Here is an 18,129-nt window from a genome sequence, read left to right as displayed (position 1 = left end):
TTTAGAGAGCGGATGGGTAGGCAGAGAGGGGTCATGACTGGAGAACTATAGGTTTTCACCAAGAGACTAAGAGTGAGTGACTTCCCTTGGGGGTCATTCACTGCTGACACCTTTGTTAGGTTGGGATTGGGTTAAGTAGGGATACCATCTAGAGCAGGGTAGGGACAGCCTAACCTGTGTGTTTTCCTCCAACTTAAATGAAGGAGAGATATGCGTCAATGCTGATAGCTTTATTATTCTTAGAACTTGTGTTAGTAATTTCCGTTGCTCGTCTGAGGGCTTTCAGAGAGCACATGTATGTAGTTGGACCTGTGTATCTCGTGAATCTCATTCTGAGATGCCTGTATTTGCAGCTTATCCTATCCTTACAATAAACTTTTGAAAGCTAGAAGTTGTTTGTGATCTTTTGGAGCGGGGTCCTTTATTGGGTGAACTAACTTGGGGAGAGAGGCACTTTCTTCCTCCAATGACAGGCAACAAAGGTTCAGTCGACCAGATCGGGGTTTAGATCAATAGTGATAAGGTATCGATCAAAATCTCGCCCTTCCAGTTGGTAGCAGAGGATGGTTGCCTTCTTGAGGACGGTGACCTAGGCCAGGTTAGCTTACCCCAAGGCCCCTAGAAATCGATGATCGGAAGAACCGCCCGCCGAAGAAGATCCGGATGACGTGAGACAGAAAAAGCAGCAGTATCGGTCGAGAGTGAGTATAAAGGGTCATGCGTGTTAGATTGCGGTGTTTTTGTATTGTATCTATGTTGTAATGTCTGGCGGAGTTGAATGTCTGTAGAGTGACTGTGGAACAGGTTGTGAGCGCGCGCAACCGGTGGAAATCTTAAGTTCAAGGAGAGCTTAAGTGGTTCGGGTGTATCGGACACCCAGAGTAATTGTCAAATAGTGTGAAGGGGGTCATGAGGTACCATTGATCACCCGAAAGACCGAGATAGGGGGAACGTAAGAGTGAGTGCGTGAGTAACGGACGCTGGTCGGAGGTTACTGTGTGTGTAAGCAACCTATCAGAGAGACGATAGACATTTCGTCAGTTGTGTTGACAATTACATATAGACTGTGGACGTACAGTCGAGGGAAGTGACCGCTTGGTCGGAAGTAGTCATTTTTCGGTGTATGAATGGGACGCATGCATGACCGGGAGACGAGTTGAGAAAGGAGGGGTGCTGCTGCGAAGCGGAGAAAAGTGACGTCAGGAAGTGTCGCGCAGTGATTGGCTGACCGGAGAAAGACCGCGCTGTGATAGGCCAGCTAGCAAAGACGTCAGAAAGTGTCGCTCTGTGATTGGCCGACCGGAGAAAGACCGCGCTGCGATAGGCCAAGTTAGCAAAGCCGCGACAGGATTGGTGGATTGTCATCAGGAAGTAAACAGAGTAGCGAGGCTGGATATTGTGCGCATAATTATGAAGTGTTTTAAATGGTTGAGAGCGGCGTTTAAAAAAGAGAAGCGGGGATCGTATGAGGGGGAAGAAGCCCCGCCGGAGGGTACGCCGGCTCGTTACATGGCAGTGAATGTTGGGCTGCATACGATCCTTTGGATATCAGAGTGGAGTAAGATCACAGAAGGAAATGAGGAACTGACGTTCCCGAAGTACGGGACGTTCAGATTAGAGGTGTTACATCGATTAAAATCAGTCATGACCTCAAAGAGACCCTTGCCTAGACCGACCCAGTTTGAAGCTCTTGATGCATGGATTAGGGCAGCGCATGAAAAGAATATGAACAGACGACAAGAAAGGGTGAAACGATCGGTAAGGGCAGTGCAGGATGCCAGGTGGGATGCGGATGCTAAAAGATGGAGAGTGCATAACATGGAAGTAAATAAACTGTACCCAGTGTTAGAGGTGCCTGGAAATAAAAGCCCCCTAGAAGAAGATGATGAGAGCGAAACAGAGGACAGCCTGATAAACAGATTATTGACAGACAGGCCACCCCCGTATAATAGAGCAGGGGGAGAGGTCGAGCATAGTGAAGGAGAAAAGGGGGGCAATGCAGGAGAGCATAGACCGCTTCCCAGTTCAGAGTGGGATCCCGAGGCAAAGAAAGAGCTGTCCCAGCCTAGTCAGGTGCAACAGGTAGTCGGGAGGTTTGTGGTACAAAGAGCGCCGGAAACGGAGTGCGCCACATCCTACGGATTACCAGATGCACTACAGGTACCTGTTACCATAGGTCCTATAATATCGATATATGACCAAGAGAGAGCAAGAGGGGAAGAACGGGTACGGAAGGACAGAGAAAGAGCAGGGACGGCAAGGAGGAACGATACGATTAATTCCCCAAGTCAGATGCCGATACCAAGAGAATGGAGCACCCCGATGCACACAGCAGGGGATCCAGGAGGGGACCCTGGGGGCCCTAGATGGCCAGTGGATCTGAGGGGATCTGGACGAAAATCCTTTCAAGAGCTAAATGAGTACATGAAGAAGTGGGATGAGGCAGTGGAGGCTCACAAGAGCATCATAGCTGCAGAAGCTGAAAGGGAAAGTCAGGACAGCAGAGCTCGGACTCACTGCGGGGCTGGGGAGAGCAGCCCGGAGTGGGACTGTAGAGAGAGAGATAGTAGGGGAGTCACCCATTGGGCCCGGAGTGGGGATAGAACAGACCTGGAAAACGGGGGCCCCGGGAGTGGAGGGGTGGCGTGCCCAATACTCAGTGAAGGGGAGAGGAGAGCGCAAGAGTACAGAAACAGCTTTAAGTGTCCACACTGTGTGCCCGGCACCAGAGAACAGAATGGGAGTTGTGAGAGGTCGCACCATAGTCCCTGTGATGACGGAAATGAGCGCAGCCCAGGGAATATGGGGAACCAGGAAGGATCGTATCGGATACTGAGCGATACTAGGCAAAGGGAGAGTAGCGACCAGAGGGAAAATAACAGAGAGGCGTACGGTGAAAGGAGAGAAGCAGGAGAGAGTGGGCAGAGCAAGAGTGGGGGTAACAGGCCCGTGTTCCATCACCTTCCAAGATCGGATGGCCGAGCATGGGACCTGGAGAGATGGGAGCAAGGGAGAGCACTCATTAACTCTCCCGAGCCCAAACGTAGAGCTCGGAGTTGGGATGGTAGGGAGACCAGTGAGCCCCCTTCGAAAGACATATTGCGAGCTGAGATAAAAGCTAAGAGACTCGATGTCGCCAGCTTAAGGTCAGACCTGGATGACATGATAGATGGTACCCTGCCTTTAGAAAGAATGGAAATGTATGAGCAAGATGAAATACTGTATATGGCAAAGGACATCACTCGAAAAGCGAGAGCAATCCATGAGAAGTTAGTCGAACTAGCAGGCAAATATATGGTGGACCTGTCAAAAACCAAAGCATTACAGGGTAACCATAGGCTACATTACACAGATCGAGACCTAGATGAGAGGAGAACGATTGGGCTGAAAACGCACATAAGGGAACTGATCACTGGAATAAGGACATGGAGGGCACTAGATAAGTGGGAAGAGAGGTGGTCCAAGAAAGGGACCGTCAGGAGAAGCACGCTTGGTATGACACCAGGAAGGCTGCAGGGAATAGAAGCATACCCTTTGCGTGAAGTCGCCAATGGGAACTATGTGCATGTCCCTTGGAGTAGGGGAGATTTAGCTGCTTTTACCACCTCCTTCCCCAAATTGCGGGAAAACCCAGTGGAGTGGTACAAGCAAGTTGAGAGATTTGTAAAAATCTCAAAGGTCCTATGGATAGATCTGAACACGCTGTTTGACATTGTAGTACCAGGAGATCTGTGGACAGCATGCAAGGTTAGCGCTGAGTGGCCCACAACGGAGCCGGAGAGAGATGCTAAGACTAATGGGCCGTCCGAGATTGTGATGGCAAAATTCGAGAGAGTGATGACTTGGCTGAAAGAGAAAGTGCCAATGCAAGACATAGATTGGGTCAGAATAGACCGAACCAGACAGGAACCCAAAGAGACCGTCCACGAATATTACGAGAGATTGCTGAAGGCGTTTAAACAGTATAGCGGCCTGGATGTAATGGATCCAAAAGACATAGGGCAATTCGTGTCCAAGTTCGTCCTGGGACTGAGACCGGATATTAGTTTAATGATTCAGCAACACTCGATTTGTTGGCAAAGTAAACCCCTAGACGAAATACTGAGGTATGCCAGGTACTGCTGTGATGAGATAGACTCCAAGGCTAAGAAACTAAAAGAAAAGTTGATGGTGGTACAGATGCAGGCAGCAGGAAAGGGGGGACAGCAGCAACAGCAGCAAGGAATAGGTACAGGAGGAAAGAAGCAGTACAGTCAGAACAAGGGCAATGAGGAGAGTTCCACCTTTAGACCCAGATTAGACATAGCTGCCTTGAAGAAAACGACTAGGTGCCACCAGTGTAACGAGGTGGGGCATTGGAAACGCGAGTGTCCCTACAATGTAGAGATAGGAGAACAAGAGATAGAGGAGGAAGAGGTCCAGAGCGCGCCTACGAGAGGGGTGACGCCATACCAGGGAAAGGTGCTCAAAGGGGGGGGGGCTCCTCCCCGAGCCCAGTTCCCGCAACCTCCTCGAGTAGGGACTATGGGTAAGACCTATAGACAGATGCCCCTGTTTGTAGAAGGAGAAGAGTGCTATTATGTGGACCCATTAACCGGACAGAGAGTGGAAAGAGAAGACTGCACCCTCGGGGCAGCCTTGGAGGTGGACCAGAGGGGACCCTATGTCGAAGCAGAAGTAGCAGGGTGCCCCACGACCTTTCTGGTGGACACAGGAGCCACTAGGTCCACGATCAGATCAGCTGCAGTTCCAGACCTGCCCATGTCTGGAGAGACCATACAAGTGGTGGGGGTCGCAAACAGGAGAATAACCAGCCAATTGACAGAACCAGTACAGGTGAAAATAGGGAAGTACAGCGATGAGCACCAGTTTGTGGTTTGCGATTCAAGTCCTGTGTGTCTGCTAGGCAGAGACCTGTTGTGTAAATTGAATTGTACAATATACTGTACACCTCAGGGAGTGGAGGTATTGACCAATGATGATGACGCAGATTTCAAAGTTGCAAACTCAAGAATATGCGTGGAGCTGTACCCTACTTTGACAGTAGATGAGCTCCCCTGGGACTTGAGAGAGACAGTGGCACCAGAAGTATGGGATTTCACTGGGGAAGAGATTGGATTGGTCAAAGGGGTGGACCCAGTGAAAATTGTAGTGAAACCGCATGCTGAGTTCCCAAGAACACCCCAATATAAATTGACTCCAGAAACGATTGCAGGCATAAAACCCGTGATCGAGTCCATGATTAAACAGGGAATACTGAAAGAAATCGTGGGTAGTCCATGCAACTCCCCGATTATGGGTCTGCAGAAACCAAATGGGAAATTCAGGATAGTGCAGGACCTTCGAAAGATTAATAACATAGTCGTTTCGTGTTGTCCAGTGGTACCGAATCCATCAGTGATACTGTTTCAGATTCCATTCCAAGCTGAGTGGTTCACTGTGATTGATCTTTGTCAGGCTTTCTTTTCGATCCCTTTGGACGAAGAAAGCCATTTTCTTTTCGCATTTAAGCTGGAAAATCGCGTCCTAACATGGTGTCGTATTCCTCAGGGGTATACAGAGAGCCCATCGATCTTTAACCAGCTTTTGAAGAAAAATCTTGAAAGTCTAGTGCTGCCCCAGAAGTCAGTTCTGGTCCAGTACATAGACGACCTCCTCGTGGCGTCAGAAACAGAAGAAGCTTGCAGGGAGGACTCCATTGCTTTGTTAAATCACCTAGCTGCCAATGGGCACAAGGTGTCCCCGGGAAAGTTGCAGTACTGCCTGACAGAAGTGCAGTACTTGGGACACAGAATAGAGAAAGGCAAACGAAAGGTTTCACCAGACAGGATAGAGGCGATCATGAAAATGAATGCGCCTAAGACACAGAGAGAGGTCAGGATGTTCCTAGGGATGGTGGGTTATTGCCGACAGTGGATCGCGAACTTTTCACTGAAAGCAAAGCCCTTGCAAAAACTGACGCACAAGGAGGTGAGCGATCCGGTACCATGGGATAAAGACTGTTTGATGGCATTCTTACAGCTGCGAGAGGACCTGTGTCGTGCTCCGGCATTGGGAATGCCTGATTACAATAAACCATTTTTTCTTTACTGTTGTGAGAGAGAAGGTTGCGCGTTGTCTGTGTTAGTCCAAATCCATGGGAATGCCCGTAGACCAGTTGCTTATTTCTCGGCTACTTTAGACCCAGTAGCCGCAGCGTTGCCCGGATGTCTCAAATCCATTGCTGCAACGGGTGTCAGCATTGAGAGATGTGAAAATATCGTCATGGGGCACCCGTTAGAGGTGTGCGTGCCCCATTCTGTTGAACTGTTGATGACCAGGACCAAAACACAGCATCTGACCAACAGCAGGCTCACGCGCTATGAGCAAGTTATTCTTGCTGCAGAGAATGTGACCCTCAAGAGATGCTCTGTTTTGAACCCTGCCACCTTGATGCCACTCCCAAATGATATTGAGGATGATGATGAATGTACAGACCATGACTGCCTCGATGTGACTGAACTATGCACCAAACCCAGACCCGACATCGTAGATGAGCCACTGACCGACCCAGACGAAATTTTCTTTGTCGATGGCTCATGTGTAAGAGACGAAGTTGGGCAGTTGAGAGCAGCTTATGCTGTTTGTACAATTACTGGAGTTGTGGAAGCTGGGTGCCTGGAAGGAGTACACTCCGCTCAGGTAGCCGAGATTATTGCCTTGACACGTGCTTGCTTGGCAAGCAATCAAATTCGAGTCACCATATACACCGACAGCCAATATGGTTATGGGGTGGTTCATGATTACGGGCAGTTATGGTCTCAAAGAGGGTTCATGACCTCTTCAGGCTCTCCCATTCGCAATGGAGAGTTTGTGCGCCTGTTGTTAGAGGCGTTGCAATGTCCAGCAGGTATCGCAGTTGTAAAGTGCACCGCACATACCAGAAATGAGGACTTCGTTTCGAAAGGCAATAGATATGCTGATGAAGTTGCGCGGTATTGCGCAGAACAAGGGTACTCTTTCACAGAGGTGGAAGTGGGTGGAATAAATGTAAGGACTGAATTAGCCATGATATTGGAAACTGTTGATACTTGGGACGAACTGGCAAACATGCAAGAAAATGCTCCTGATTTTGAAAAAGAAACATGGGAAAAGGCAGGATGTGTAGTGGGTGAGTCCCATTTTTGGGTCTCAGCAGACGGCAGAGCAGTGTTGCCCAATGAGATGGTGAGCCCAATGGCCAGACACATACATGGTCCCGTACACCTAGGGAGAGACGCTATGCTGAGAGTGTTTAGACAGACTTGGTACAATCCTAAGTTTAGAATAGCAGCAGAAGCAGTGTGCCAGCGTTGTGTGACCTGTCAGCAGCTGAACGTAGGGAAAAGAACACCAGTTGCACTGAGTCACATAGGAAGGTCTGGAGGTCCATTCAATCGAATGCAGATAGATTTCATTGAAATGCCGAGATGCAACCGCCTCCGCTATGTCCTGGTGGTTGTTTGTGTGTTCTCCAGATGGGTTGAGGCATACCCTACACGTAGGTGCGACACCCTCACAGTGGCTAAGTTACTGCTTAGGGAACTCATTCCGCGCTTCGGGGTGCCGGCCTCTTTGGAATCAGATAGGGGAACGCATTTCAATAGCGAGCTTGTGAAGATGATTTGTGCAGCTCTGAATATCGATCAGAAGTTGCATTGTAGTTACCGACCAGAAGCCTCAGGAATTGTGGAGCAGATCAATGGCACGATCAAAGCCCGAATTGCAAAAGTGTGCTCCTCAACGACCCTGAGTTGGCCTGACGCCCTGCCATTGGTCCTCATGAGCCTTCGTAGTACCCCAGACAGAAGAACGGGGTTGTCACCACATGAGGTGTTAATGGGGAGAGCAATGAGGCTGCCATCTGTCCCAACGACTGCACTGTTAAATATCACAGATGATATGATCCTGGACTATTGTAAGGGGCTGTCTGACGCCATTCGTTCTGTGTCCCTTCAGGTGCAGGCTGCCGAGGTTCCATCGTGCCAGGGCCCGTGCCATGACCTGTATCCTGGGGACTGGGTCCTGGTGAAAAAACATGTGAGAAGAAGCTGCTTGGATGTTCGTTGGTGTGGGCCCTTCCAGATCATCTTGATTGCGAATACGGCTGTGAAGGTGGGAGGCCTGCCCAATTGGATCCACGCGTCACATACGCGAAGGGTTCCAGCACCTCGGGAAGAAACAGCTCCTCTCTCGGATAGACATCCAGCAGAGGACCGAGAAGCCATAGAGGGGGCTAGCCAAGCTGAAGAGGTGCCAGCGGAAGCAGGGAACGAGTCTGACCAAGCTGAGGACGGTCAGTACAACAGCGAAACAGACGACGCTACAGAAGGGGAAAGTAGCTGGGAGTACGAGTCAGACACTGACAGGTCTGACAGAGAGCGAGAACAGACAAGAAGGAGAAGGAGTAGAAGGGCACGTGGAGAAGCTAATTGGCCGCAAAGAAGGAGCTCTAGCCTGAGGTCAACTCCAGAGGTAACCCTTCCTCCGATATCAGAAGACTCAGACCCGGAAGAAGGTGCTCAGGGCGCTGAAGCACCGGACCGAAGAAGGTCAAGAAGAGTGCGTGTGCCTAACAGAAGATACTCCACACCTGAGTGGACATATCTGGCGACAAATGTCTTTGAAGCAGGAGACAGGGAGGATTCGAGCGGTGGTGGTGTCCAGTTCTGAGCCCATCGTCACCGTGGAAATACGACTGTTGGTACCCGGAGTCGAACAAGAAGGGTCACTAACATTCATGCTTCCCAGACCTCCCCGCCTCAGCAAGTTAAAACATATGTTTCTTTCAGAATTGCAATTCCCCGACTTTGGTACAACGATAACAGCCCATGAAGAGCACAATCTTCGTTTGGAAATACTGAACTTTGCTATCGAAGCTGCAGGTACAAACTTGATAGTAGATGCTTAAAGGACTTTGTAAATAAAGCGAGCAGAAACAAAGAAGATTACCTAGCGCCCAGGAAGCAGAGAATATTAGGGAACTTCCCTTGAGTTGATGGAGAAGGGCTAGGGTTGTCTTTATTGAACTGTTAAAGGACTTTTGCGAAGAAGGTTGTCAGCTTCCAGTTGTGTGGATTCTAAAGACAAAAAGGAGTAAAAAGAGACTGTAAAGGAACGAGAAGAAAGGAACTTTTTGCTAAGATAAGAGAGAGCCATATTGTCTGACGAAATGGAAGCCGGCACCCAGAACCGCAGAGCTAAATGTATAATAGGTACACTAATAGTAGGAGTGATAATATTAATAGCTTTAGTGGTAACAATTTCTTATGTAAAGGGACATGAGGAAGAGGCGAAGGTAACTGATGTGAAATCTGTAGAAACGCTTACACCCACTGTTGCTGGGGAGAAAAGGGAAAACACTCAAGAGAAAGCGTTATTAGCTGCAGAAGCCCGCAGGTTACACGTAGATGAGTCCCAAGGAGACTTTAGGTCAAATGCTTATGCTAAACTCTTATATGAATACGTGGATGCCATGGAGGTTAAGGACTGTTACGTCTGCATGCAGTTGCCGGCGTCTGTAGATGAAGGCATTAGATATCATCACCTCCCGCTGACATATGGCATTACATGTAGCTTATTGCTTAGTATATTTTATGAGAGAGATAGTTTTGAATACTATTTCTCCAACTATGATTCAGTGTTGCCAGAAGTCCCAAATTATAAGCAGATGAACAAATGGGACTACTGGAAGAGTGAAGACAGACTGGCCAAGTTCTTCATTCCTTGGATTACCTTAGATACTTCACATGCCCGTAGAAATAACCTGACATGCAAGGTGTCAGAAGTCGAGAAGAAGTTCATAGGGCAGGTGGATGATCGTTACAGGAGACAAAAGATTTTGAAAAAATCAGGACAATGGAAAACAGATTGGACCGAGGAAGAGAAGGCACACAAGAGAAAGGGTAGTAGTGGTCCAATAGCTTTAGATAAGACGCAGAGAGGAAAGCTATGTCTTCACCGAGCCAAAACGTATTATGAAAATGTATACGTGGGAGAAGTCGACTGTGAACATGCTTTCAATATAGAGTACTATACTAAAGATTTCCTGAAGGGAATGCAAGTGATTCCAAATGTGTATTTTGTATGTGGAAGAAATGCCTACGTGAGACTACCTGACAACTGGTATGGATCATGTTACCTAGCAATTGTCTTCCCCAAAATATATCATGCACAAGACTTAGTGATCATCGAGGGCAAGACATCATCGAGGGGAAGGAGAAATATAGGAGATGCAGAAATGGTTGGAGATGTCTTTGGAGCTATGTTCCCTCTTTTGGGAGTAATCCTTAATGATGTTAAAATTAGACGACTGGCAACAGTCGTCGACAGGTTGTCTGCCAGCACTGCTCAGTCCTTAATGCTGGTAGAAGGAGAGATGCAATCGATAAGGGCTATGGTTCTTCAGAACCGTCTTGCGTTAGATGTCCTACTAGCAAAAGAGGGCGGAGTCTGTAAGGCTTTGAAGGTCCAGGAATGTTGTACTTACATTCCAGACAATTCGAAGCCCCTTGAGAAAGTTATTAGGAACATAACTGATATTCACAAGGAGATCGAAGACTTGAGTAGAGAAAATGTCTGGGAAAAGGTGGGCCACGGAATGAGTGAAGTTGGAGGGTGGATCTCCACCTTAGGCAAAAGCTTTGTGTGGTATATACTAAAACCTATCATCATAATATTGATCTGTGGGATCATATTGTGGGGATTGGTGAGGGTATTCAAATGGTACAGAGCAAGAAGGTCAGAAAGGGCCCAAAGAGAGCAGCTGCAGAGATTGGCTGCCATACAAGATAATCAGTACAGGAGTCTGAGGGCTCTGGAAGCGCAGAGACAAGTTATGCCAGCAATAACTGCAGTTTAAATGTTAGTGATGACCCCGAGAGGTCATCAAAGGGGGGAACTGAGAGAGCGCAAACTGACCTAAATGTATGAGTGCATCACACTTACCTGTAGTAAGCACAAATCATGAGGAGAAATGCCATGAGTGCTAGTAGTATCTGCAATTATATTCTGAATGTATAGCTAATGTAGAGATTTAAGTAGAAGTGGAACTAATACAGAAATGTGTGACACTATATGATTTTATTAGATGTGATTATTCCTGAATTCATGTCGTGTAGCTGCTAAAATGTAAGATGGCATGTGGTTAAACGCAGAATGTGGTAGGCCTCAGGGCCAGAGCTAGAAGGGAAGGGGAAGGTGTTTCTTTTCACGACATAGATTGAAATAATGTTTTGGCCATTGCATTAATGGGCCATGATTTATAGATGTGTTTACTGAATAATAGAATAAGAGTATTAACATGCTTTAATTAATGAAGAAGTTGAATGCTATAATCATTATGAGAAATGCTGTAGGCCTGAAATGTTTTAACATTGATTTACACGTACATGTCTGGGCCGAGAAATGTTGCGAACCTTTTGGAAGTCTATGAGAGTTGGGTTCTTGGCTGCAGATGTCTGTCTGCAAGAGAAAGGGAGGATCCGATTATAAATAATATGAATAGAGGTCTGTTTAGTAGACGGCCCAGACATGGAGGAGGGTTCTGGAATGTTTAAGGGGTATCAGCGGGCCGGAGAAGAGTCTGAGAAGCAAGGTCAACTCCAACGTATGAGGCCCAATACAAAGCAGCATGGAAAAAGCCAGAAGCTACACCACGTGAGGGGCGTCTCATGAGGGGCGTCTCAAATGTTGTTGACTGTTTTGTATTAGGGACAGCACCCCTGGGTGGAGTTAGAGCAGATGCCTGAGGACCCTTTAGAGAGCGGATGGGTAGGCAGAGAGGGGTCATGACTGGAGAACTATAGGTTTTCACCAAGAGACTAAGAGTGAGTGACTTCCCTTGGGGGTCATTCACTGCTGACACCTTTGTTAGGTTGGGATTGGGTTAAGTAGGGATACCATCTAGAGCAGGGTAGGGACAGCCTAACCTGTGTGTTTTCCTCCAACTTAAATGAAGGAGAGATATGCGTCAATGCTGATAGCTTTATTATTCTTAGAACTTGTGTTAGTAATTTCCGTTGCTCGTCTGAGGGCTTTCAGAGAGCACATGTATGTAGTTGGACCTGTGTATCTCGTGAATCTCATTCTGAGATGCCTGTATTTGCAGCTTATCCTATCCTTACAATAAACTTTTGAAAGCTAGAAGTTGTTTGTGATCTTTTGGAGCGGGGTCCTTTATTGGGTGAACTAACTTGGGGAGAGAGGCACTTTCTTCCTCCAATGACAGGCAACAAAGGTTCAGTCGACCAGATCGGGGTTTAGATCAATAGTGATAAGGTATCGATCAAAATCTCGCCCTTCCACTCCTCACAGAGATGCTGCCAGAAGCAGAATGGACAATCTCTGTTGCATCTGTAGACTGATCCTAAATGTGAATAACTCTTTCAACAAGCATTGTCTGTAAGGGCTGACCGAACTCTGAATACCAGAGTCATTTTCTATGTAATTCTTATTTATAAATTCTTGCATTCAGCTATAATTATCTTTATTCAGACCTCAAAATATTCTCAGATGGAACTTACTAGTGGTGGAAGTTAGTGTTGGCTGGCATCTATGAGAGGGGGCAGGCACGAGCTCAAATAATATATAGAAAAAAGCTTACCTTACTCAAACATGCCGTCCTCCGGGCCAGACCTCTTCTTTCACAGGAACTAGAACTGTATGGAGCAACTCCATTGGCCAATGCTGGCACTGCTCTCACCAGCATAAGCGATACCAAAGGGGATGATGGACGGAGCGTTTGAGCAAATCAAACACTCACCCCCAGTCAACTGATCTGGGTTTAATCGATCACCATTCTTTAGCTCACTCCACCACCCCAATTCAGACATGGCCATATGCAAATCAGTCTGACCCTGTGCCTCATGGGAAGAGTCCAGCCCGAACTGTCAAACCATGTCTTCCCTGGACCGGAAACAAGCATCCTGGGACCGGTTTCGGATTCGTAATCTTCATCAGCCAGGCTATCTTGAATCCAGTGGTAGAGTGAGCAAGGGACTCACGTCTAGGCATACCCTGCCAACTTAGGGCGAACAAAGCGATACCAAAGGGGATGATGGATGAATCCAGCATAAGAGCAGTGCTAGGATTGGTGTGAGTGGCCTCACTCGGCGCTCCACAGCACTCTGGAGGCTGTGGCTATGTCTAACCCAGCTGTCAAAAGCTGGATTAGTGATATTTAAAGTGCACATGTGTGGCTGGCCGTCACAAGACGGCCAGCCAAAAAGGCATATGCGCTTTAAACAGTGCACAGCCAGTCCATCCTCCTCTCTGATGCTGTCACTCACCAGTGGCCTCACCCCCGCCCTGATGCTCTGTTCCGGATTACCATTTTAATTTTTAATCTCTGGGAGCTTTGTTTTTTTTTTATTGCGGTCACACTCCTCCTTCCAAATGAAGAAGTCTCCCCTGGTGAAAGTGTATTTTGCAAATAACTGTAATATAAATAAAATACGCAGATCAAAAATAGTAGCAAGAATGCAAGCCGTAGAACATTGTTTCATCAAGATACCCCTTATCCAAATAGAGCTCCATCACTCCTAAATACTTAGGGCCTCATTTATGAGAAATGACGCATCGCTGCGTGAAAGCAGCGATGCGTCACTTCTCAGTGCGCACTCCTTGCGTCATGATTGATGCATCATATTTATAATATGACGCATCATGGCGCAAGGAGTTACAGGTTCGTCAGTATTTCTGATGTATCTGTAGGCGCAAAAGTAACGCATTGCTGGTGTGTGTCACAAAAGTGACGCAACTCCAGCAATGTGTACTTTCACATGGGCAAGTCCCATGTTGTTAGGGCCTGCGTCAGTCTTACGCCTGCCATGATGCAGGCGTAAGACTTTGACGCATTAGCGGCCAAGAAATGGCGCAGTGAAATCTTATAGATTTCACTGCGTCACTTCTATGACCCTTTCTTGCATCAAAACGCCCCCCTTGCATATATTATACCTGGCGCAGGTATAATGTGGCGCTGGGGTTTACAAAGTAACGCATCTACCTAGATGCGTCACTTTGTAAATATGGCGCAACAAGGCGCATTTTTTACGCCACTGGTGCGTCACAAAAAGTGACGCACCTGCGGCGTAAAAGTGACACACAGCCTCATGAATGAGGCCTTTAATAAATAACATTTAATTAATCCTAAAATCCTTCACGTTCTATGTTTTACTTAAGACAATTCTATGTTGCAGCTAGCTTTGCTAAGCACCTCTCTCCAGCTATCCAAAGGCCGATAACGCAAAGACAACTCATCAAGGCGATTTGTTATATAGGGCCAAGTGTCACACTGAAATGTGAGAAAATCAAGTTCATCTGTCATGAAATGTGACATTATAAAATTTAGACTACGGAGTATAAAGTCCACATGGAAATAACCATGCATTATTCAAAGAAAGTCTTGTAGGTTGACCTTTACCTGAAAGAAAGGGAGGTTTGTGAAAGGGTCTGATGGTTTAAGTGTGTCATTTTCTTCACTCCATCACTTTAGGGATGCTCTGGGCAATGATTTGTTATTCCACTGAACGCAATGTCTCTCCAGGTCTAGACCTTGAGGGTTTACAAGAGTAGTACTGAGGGAAAATGAGTTTAAAATGCGTGACCTAATGCATCAATTTTAATTTCTCCTTAATTAAACATAAATTTGGTTAGATACAGTGCTCCACTGATGTGGAGAAGGAAGGAGGCTGGAAAGTGCCTGCCACAAAAGCACTGTTTCTAAAGTGAGGTGATATAATTCATGGAAGCCTGCAATAACCGTGTCAATACAGTTTCTAGTTTTTCTTTATCACGGTCTAGTTGTGACATCTCTACTCATATGTAATAATAAGACAGTGACATGGCTACTTTACTGCGAAAATATATTACAGTTATATTATCGCAATTCCTGCTGGCAGAACATCAGCCACTGTGGATGGCGGATCCCTAAGCAGAATTACGCCAGAGGCTTACCTTTTAATTCTCTTTGTCTTTAAAATTTTTCTTTTGCAATGCGCAGTCATTAGCCAAAGGGGGGCATATATGGAACTATATTTATTCATTGTATTACATGACTGCAGGAGACAACCAGTTACAATGCGTTTTGAAATGGACCTACATTTTCTTAAACCACTTATCTTAAATGTTAAATAACAAATTATAAACTTCATGTTGACGGGTTTTTGTCGACCTGCATATTTCACGTAGCTGCAACCAGACCATATCTTTCATGAGGAAAAGCAAGAGCCTAACAATTTAAAGATAACTAGATCAGATTGTGGTCCACGTGATCAGTATTATAAACAATAAATCGGCCATACGATACATAAATATATTGTAGGTCAGTTTAGAGTTTTTTTACCTTATTATACTTGAACTGAGCTCTCATTCTAGTTCCATTAAATGGTCACTAAAATCCTCAATGACTTGCAAAATCCTTGCAACCTCTGGGAAGGGGTACTCTGTCTCATATATATCACACGAACCATGCATTCTCTGTGTAAAATATCTCCAATTTTCTAATTCGAATCTGATGCTGACTACACTACTATAATGTTTAATGTATTATGAGTATAATATTTATATTTAGATATAAATGTTTTTGAAAAAGTTCTTTATAGCCCCAGGCAAAGATCTCTCCATCCTGGTGCAGAGTTGGCAGGGGTTGTGTATTATTTAATTTTGCTAGGCATTAGAGCAATATGTTCTACACATGGCTATTTTCAGTACTTTCATATTATCCCTGGGAGATGATGTAACAAAGTAGATCGGGCTCAGGAAATGTAGCAGGTAACTACAATGTATTTATTAGAGCACAGGAGTCATGCTACGTAATTATCAATTCCTAGTCTTCAATGCCCTGTAATCCATTGAAAAACCCTTTTCCTTCTACCACAGAACTTTCTCCCGTTATCATTCTACGTGACATCACAGTGTCTCTATATAACATTATCGCATTTTTCCCCCTCCCCCTTTTTTAATAACCAAGCAAATATAGAAATCAAGAACAGAAAAGAGATGAGAAATAAATTGAAAGAAGAAAGGGAAAAAAAGGAACCCCCCCAAACTCAGCAATGTTGAATCAACCATCTAGTTTTTCTTAAAATTCTTTCAGGTTTTCTGAGCGATTGCTCGTCTTGTTGCATATTCAGTTGTATGCTTCTCTGTTCACTACTTGGTTTGATTTTTTTGAAAAATGTCTTGTGTCTTGTAGTCACTCTGCTGTCATCTTCCGCTGTTGATGCTGTTCCTTGATTATTTGTTATCTCCATAGGCATAGGGTGAAATCTGTTTGCGACTTCCTTACTTGTTGTCGGCAAACTAATACCAAATCACCTATTTGATATTCCTTACTTCGACAATTTCTTCCATTTTCTGCATAATATTTAATTTTAGCCTTTGCCTCGTTATCTCTTTGCAGTATTTCTTTGTGATCCTTTGGTGGATCCACTGGCAGATGTGGTAGAAGAGTTTATTTTGGTTGACCAAACATTAACTCCGAAGGACATTTGCCAGTTGGCACATGTGGAGTATTTCTTTAGTCTCACAAGGCCTTGACACAATGCCTAATTTATTGATATCTGCAAACCTTTGCCCTCTGCACAACCTTCTCAATAATGGCCATCAACTTTTATATCATTCCATTAGCTTGAGGCCACATTGAAGTTATCCTTCTGTGTACAATAACCAAATAGTTCATGAATTGTTTTATTTCACTTCCACTAAATAGTGGCCCATTTTCATTTTCAAAACATTGGGTATTCCCCAAGTAGAAAATATTTCATCCAGAACAGGAAGTATTACTGACTTGGATGTTGATGACACAACTTTCGCATTAGGCAATCCAGAATATTAATCTATTATTGCTAAAAGATAATGTCCAGAATCCAATGGTCCATAAAAATCGGCTGCTACATTAGACAATGCAGCATTTGGCAATTCAGACATATGCAATTCTTCCAATCCTTTTTCCCTTAGAAGTACATTGACATACATGACAAGACTGAACCACCTCTTCTACTTGACAGTCTAGTCTGGGAAACCATAACTTTTCTCTCAAGAAATTCTTTGTGCAGAAATACCTTTGTGACTTTCATGTGCTAGATCAATGACACGTCATTGTAGTCCTGCTGGATTAATTAGTTTATTCCCACTTAGAAGTATTCCAGATGAAGCCATAGACAGCTCAGAGTGTATGTTTTTGAATGCCAATATATCATGTTTCATTATACTTGACTAAAATCTGCTTGCACTGTTTATAAATCTTCAATTATTTTCGTGTATAATTCTCTTTACTTTTTGAATAGTGTCCTTTCTTTGTGTTGCCTCAATCAACTCATTTTCTATAATAATTCCTGGTATTGCTGAATTGATTATGAAACATATATATTCCTCTGCCTCTAACTGTTGCTCCACCCCTGTCTTAAATGTGTGTCAAAACAAATAATCAGCTGGATTATATTCTTTTCCTGGTTCATAAATGATTCTGAAATCATAACCCATCAATCTCATTCTCCATCTTTCAATCCTTAGTGGCATTTTTGTTTTTGGATTCCGAAAGATAGAAATGAGAGCTGGATGATCTGTTATGATTACAAATGGCTTCCCATGTATAAAATCATGATAATGTTCACAAGTCCATAAGACCGCCAAACTTTCTTTTTCAGGTTGAGAGTATCTTTGTTCCATATCAAATAGACTCTTACTGGCATGGTAAATTACCTATCTAGGAGTTTCTCTCCCACGTTTATGTTGTACCAGAAATGCATCCAACCCCACAGGGCTGGCATTCACCACCAACTCTGTACACATATTTTGATTGAAGTATTTTATGTTTGCTGCAATTGATATCTCTAGTTTTATTTCTTTACATGGATGCTCACATTCATCACTTCAATAAAATCGCTGTCCTTTCTTTGTTAAGCTATGTTGTGTGAGTGGTTAGCTTATGATTGCATTTTGTAAAACATATTGTAAACAATAACTAGACATTCCCACAAATGACCCTAACTCTGTTACATCCTTAGACCTATGTATTGAATTTAAAGCTAAACTTTGACAGGATCTGGCTTCATTCCTTCATTAGAAAATATATCTCCAAAGAATGTCAACTCTGGTTTATTAATTTCA

Source organism: Lissotriton helveticus, chromosome 12, assembly GCF_964261635.1.
Source record: "Lissotriton helveticus chromosome 12, aLisHel1.1, whole genome shotgun sequence".
NCBI classification, from domain to species: domain Eukaryota; kingdom Metazoa; phylum Chordata; class Amphibia; order Caudata; family Salamandridae; genus Lissotriton; species Lissotriton helveticus.
The sequence above is the reverse complement of the archived record's forward strand: the minus strand, read 5'-3'. Positions refer to the sequence as shown.